Source organism: Oryctolagus cuniculus, chromosome 14 (assembly GCF_051225735.1).
Source record: "Oryctolagus cuniculus isolate XC-2025 breed Fujian yellow rabbit chromosome 14, ASM5122573v1, whole genome shotgun sequence".
In the NCBI taxonomy this organism is placed as follows: domain Eukaryota; kingdom Metazoa; phylum Chordata; class Mammalia; order Lagomorpha; family Leporidae; genus Oryctolagus; species Oryctolagus cuniculus.
Window position 1 is genome coordinate 71,743,222 of NC_142880.1, and position 5,979 is coordinate 71,749,200.

At 43.6% G+C, this 5,979-nt stretch overlaps 1 pseudogene; it reads left to right on the top strand.

Annotated features, from left to right (window-relative positions):
• Positions 1–389: 389 nt before the first annotated feature.
• On the top strand, positions 390–778 carry LOC149122384 (transmembrane protein 254 pseudogene; annotated as a pseudogene).
• The last annotated feature ends 5,201 nt before the right edge of the window (positions 779–5,979 follow it).

Consider the following 5,979-nt stretch of genomic DNA (forward strand, 5'->3'; position numbering starts at 1 on the left):
GTAAGCACTATGTAAATGACAATGAGTTTTGTGCATGTTATTTATTACTATATCGTTATCAGGAGGTGGAAAGAGCTAGGATTCATGGGAGCACAGTCATGGGCAGAGAACTTTACCCAAAACAAATTACATGGAAAGTCTAAGGCTCTAAGCATACAAACAAGATCTAATTAAATGAAGTGATAAGAAGCAATGATGATGCTTTTCACATACCTTTAGGTGACTGGAACTAAGTGAGGCACTAAAATGCATTAAAGGCAGGCACATTCAGCTGCCAAGGCTGTTCACTGGTGTTTGAGACCCTGTGAAGCTGGTTGGCCTGGCTTTTTTCACGTGGAGGGGCCAGGGACGGCTCCCCGCCTAACAGTTGAGTGCCTGGGTCTCTCACGATGGTCGTGGTGAAGCTGAAGGCCAGAATGGATGCTACTGCCTACTTCCGTACAACCAGACCGTTGCCCTTGCTGGTCATGGAGCTGGTGCTTGGATACTTTGCATGGGCCATCCTCTGGCTACAGAGCATCCCTTTTCAGAGCCTTGGGCTCCTCTGCTCATTTACTAGTAACTGGTGGACCATCATCACAGCCTGCTGCACTATGGGCATTGGCTTGCATGGCTGATTCACGTGGCAGAGTCTTTGTAGGCCATGGTGCTGTGTAAGTATAAAGGAATCACTATTGGTCAGGCTCAGCTACTCTGATTCCTATAGACTTTCCGCTTTGGGATAGCATCTCCATCCATCTTGATTGCTTACAGACCAAAGTGTTAAAAACAAAATTAAGAGGAAGTATTCAAAAGTTTTCTCTACTTACATTCAGCACCTTTCCAGGGTGACAGGGGCTGTCATTTTTACTCAATGATATTTCTACTTTGTAAAAAGTATCCTTCAAAGTTATCTAGGACCCTGTAGTTATTCATTTTTCCTTTAATATGCTGTGGTTGAGCTTGAATAGACCAGTTGTTAGTTAAGAAGGAAATAGGGAAAATAAATATAAGCTTACAAATAAAAATTAAGGAAATAGGAAAAGATTTTAGCTTTTAGTTCTGCAGACTCGCCGCAGAACAGGGATTCCAGTGATCTTCTTGAGGTCTTCTGGTGTTGTGGGCTCTGCTGTCATCTGGGCTGAGACACACACTCACTAGATTTGCTTGTTGGTTTTTCTTTGCTGCCTTCCTTCTTGTTAGAACATCTTGGCCTCACTACCACCATCTTAGCTCTCCTTCCCTCAAATTCTTTCCACCTTTCTGGACCGAGATGTAGGGACACTTCTACAATACATCAATTCCTTATTCTAGGAACCCTTAAAGCAGAATCTTATCCTTTCAAACTTCTATATCTCAAATTACAGAGAAAAACAAGGAAGTTGGAACAGGAAGACTGAGTGATCACGTAGGGGCACACTGATAATCAAGGTTGGGGCTGGCCTTCCCTGCTGCTGACAGAAGAGTCCTGTCCCTACATGTGGACCCCGGGACCCGGTGCGCTGTAGTTAGCAGGGGTCTGATGGCCACTGTCAGATTGCTCCTTCAGCTCAAGCTGCATCTCAACTCTTTCCCCTCCTTATCTCTCCCTCTGCCTTGCATGGAGTTGTTTGATCAGTGTTTATTACTAATTTCACTTTCTGCTAGTTCATTACCATTCCAATTTTTATGTGAAAACTACAGAACTCATTCCATATACTGTCATCTCAAAAGACAACCATAAGACCTTTGGCTGACTGTGTCACCTCTTGGTGAGACTCCTGGTGGGAAACTTCTATCTTTTTCACACTTTCGTGTTCTCAGTCACTTTCTCCAGACTCCACATGTCTTCCTCCAGCTCTAAAGATTCTAGCTCATGGCTTATCCATCAAGTTACTGCCTGTTCCATTCTGGAACTAATGACTGGTTGGGGAGGGTCATTGACTGTCCCCTTTCCCTAGGAGAATGACTCTGTCACCACTAGGAGCCATTAGGCCTCCTTCCCTAGAGAATGACTTACTTGTTCTCTGGGGACTAGTCCTCAAATCCTTGCATAATAAAGGGTGGCAAGTTATTCATGTTAAGCAAACACTTGTGAGAAACAAAGACTTTCCCCAAAAAAGAGCTTTCAAGCAAAACCACAATATGGATAGGAGCCGGCATTGTGGTGTAACAGGTTAAATCTCCACATCGCATATGGGTGCTGGTCTTAGACCCGACTGCTCCATTTCTGATACAGTTCCCTGCTAATGTACCTGGGAATGCAGCAGCAGATGTGGGAGACCCAAAGAAGCTCTGGCCTAGCTTCAGCTTTGCCCAGCCCCAGCCATTGTAGCTATTTGGGGAGTGAACCAGTGGATAGAAGATCACTCTCTTGCTTGCTCGCTTGCTCACTCTCTCTGTTCAAAAAGGAGAAAGAATGTGGACTATAAATGGTTTCTGGTGGTGTTTGTCTTAATGTTTTTCTCTAGTTCTCTTGTGATTATGGGTTTCTTTTCAGTAAGGAAAACATTTTTGATTGTGGAGTTAAGCAGCATGGAAATCCAACCCAGTTTTTAAGAAGTCCTTTCCAAAGAGAAATAATAATGACTAATATTGGTGGTACTGGGAACATGTTATCAGGTTATTGAATGAAATGGATAAATTTAAATAAAATGCTGCCAGTGTCTCTCCAAAAAAATGCATTAAAAGTACTTATAAGTACTTCTGGTTAACAGAAAACAATAAGATTTATGATAACAAAGGCTAGGTCTATCTTTGCTTCCATTCTACCTCAGTGCCTAACTTTAAATAAATCAGCAGTGCTCTGTTTGCTATGTTGGGGCACATGCTGATTGACAAGACCTGGAGTCTACAATATCTTTCTCTCTTCCTCCAACATTTATTGAGAGATTGTTGTATGACTGTTATTCTGTTAGACTAGGGAAGCAGGTAAACGAGAAATAGTCATTCCAGTGATAAGCCAACAATCCAGAGAGAAAGACTTGCATATAGAAAGATGAAACAGTATGATACAAAGTGACTGGTGGTATTACCAAACTGTGGGAGACTCATGGACAGACGCGTCCGTTTGCCTAAATCAGAGTAGTTATTTCTATATAAAGCATCTAGAGAACAATAGAAGGCTGTGTATACTCGAGTGATGGAATAAATATTATAAGTACTCAGATTAAATCTCGTTTCTATTTCAGATATGTACATATCAATAATTAATACGAAAAATAATCTTTTATAGAGCAAAAAAATTAATCTTTTGCTGGATTACAGATATCTTGGGTCAAGCAACTAGTCTCAAGTTGGTGCTCAACTAAACCTCAAATTGGAGAGTGCCTGGAATTAACATACTAACAGTCTTGACATATTAACAGTTTTGATAATTCACACATTGTTAGTGCACTTGTAGTTTTAAATCTTATATATTATTTTTCAAGAAAATAAAAGAGCAACATCTTTATGTTCTTTAAGCCACAAGTCCAACTTTCTGACATATTTGTGACCACAGCAGACCTTCAACCAGTACAGGAGATTTGGGGTCTTTTTCCAACAGCTGAAGACTTTTGTTCCTGACTCACAGCCTTCTTCTTCATCTTACTCCTGCCTTCAGTCTTCTCAACATCAGTATCCCCTCATCCTTGGCTTTTTCTTCTCCAATTTCCTAGTTGTCCATTCCATCTTAGCTGCCCATTCCTTGTTCATACCATAAATTATATCTTTTTTTATTTTTATTTTTTTTGACAGGCAGAGTGGACAGTGAGAGAGAGAGACAGAGAGAAAGGTCTTCCTTTGCCCTTGGTAAACCCTCCAATGGCCGCTGCGGCTGGCATACTGCGGCCGGCGCACCGCGCTGATCCGAAGGCAGGAGCCAGGTGTTTCTCCTGGTCTCCCATGGAGTGCAGGGCCCAAGCACTTGGGCCATCCTCCACTGCACTCCCTGGCCACAGCAGAGAGCTGGCCTGGAAGAGGGGCAACCGGGACAGAATCCGGTGTCCCGACCAGGACTAGAACCCGGTGTGCCGGCGCCGCAGGTGGAGGATTAGCCTAGTGAGCTGCGGCACTGGCCTCATAAATTATATCTTACTTAAAAATTTCAACCCTTGACCAGCTTGCATTCCCACCAACAGTGGGTTAGTGTCCCTTTTTCCCCACATCCTCGCCAGCATCTGTTGTTGGTGGATTTCTGAATGTGAGCCATTCTAACCGGGGTGAGGTGGAACCTCAATGTGGTTTTGATTTGCATTTCCCTGATTGCTAATGACCTTGAACATTTTTTCATGTGCCTGCAAGCTGGTCAAGCCACTATGGAAGTCAGTCTGGAGATCCCTCAGGAACCTGAAGATAACCCTACCGTTCGACCCAGCCATCCCACTCCTTGGAATTTACCCAAAGGAATTTAAATTGGCAAACAAAAAAGCAGTCTGCAGCCTAATGTTTATTGCAGCACAATTCACAATAGCTAAGACCTGGAACCAACCTAAATGCCCATCAACTGTAGACTGGATAAAGAAATTATGGGATATGTACTCTTTAGAATACTATACCGCAGTAAGAAACAACGAAATCGCCGGCGCCGTGGCTCAATAGGCTAATCCTCCACCTTGCGGCGCCGGCACACCGGGTTCTAGTCCCGGTTGGGGCGCCGGATTCTGTCCCGGTTGCCCCTCTTCCAGGCCAGCTCTCTGCTATGGCCAGGGAGTGCAGTGGAGGATGGCCCAGGTGCTTGGGCCCTGCACCCCATGGGAGACCAGGAAAAAGCACCTGGATCCTGGCTCCTGCCATCGGATCAGCGCGGTGCGCCGGCTGCAGCGGCGGCCATTGGAGGGTGATCCAACGGCAAAAGGAAGACCTTTCTCTCTGTCTCTCTCTCTCACTGTCCACTCTGCCTGTCAAAAAAAAAAAAAAAAAAAGAAACAACGAAATCCAGTCATTTGCAACAAAATGGAGGAATCTGGAACACATCATGCTGAGTGAAATAAGCCAGTCCCAAAGGGACAAATACCATATGTTCTCCCTGATTGGTGACAACTGACTGAACACCAAAAAGGAAACCTGTTGAAGTGGAATGGACACTATGGGAAACGGTGACTTGATCAGCATAGCCCTGACTGTTAATGAACAACTTAATACATTATCCCTCTTAGTAGTTTCTTTGTCTGTTCTACTTAATATGACTGGTTTAATTCTGTAATTAATTCACAGTTATTCTTAAGTGTTGAAATTTAACTGAAATGTGATCCCTGTTAAACATAAGAGTGGGAATAAGAGAGGGAAGAGATGTATAATTTGGGACATGCTCAAGCTGACTTGCCCCAAATGGTAGAGTTAGAAACATACCAGGGTACTCCAATTTAATCCCATCAAGGTGGCATGTACCAATGCCATCTCACTATTCCAAGTGATCAATTTCAGTTCACAATTGATCATAATGAAAGGACTAAGAGTCAAAGGGAGCACATAAGCAAGTCTAGGACCTGCTAACACTAACCGATGGAGTAAATAAAGGGGAGAGTGATCCAACATGGGAAGTGAGATACACAGCAGACTCATAGAATGGCAGATGTCCTAAATAGCACTCTGGCCTCAGAATCAGCCCTAAAGGCATTCGGATCTGGCTGAAAAGCCCATGAGAGTATTTCAGGCATGGAAAGCCAAGACACTCTGGCAAAAGATCCCTGTGAGTGAGATCTCAGTGGAAAGAACAGGTCTTCAAAGAAGGAGGTACCTTTCTCTGAAGGGAGGAGAGAACCTCCACTTTGACTATGACCTTGTCTAAACAAGATAAGAATCGGAGAACTCAGAGGGCTTCCATAGCCTTGGAAACTCATGACTGGAGCATAGGGAGATTACTGATGCCATAGACAGGAGTGTCAATTGGTAAAGTCAACAACAGGAGTCACTGTGCACTTACTCCTCATGTAGGATCTCTGTCCTTAATGTGCTGTGCATTGAAATTTAATGCTATAACGAGTACTCAAACAGTATATTTCACTTTGTGTTTCTATGGGGGTGCAAACTGTTGAAATC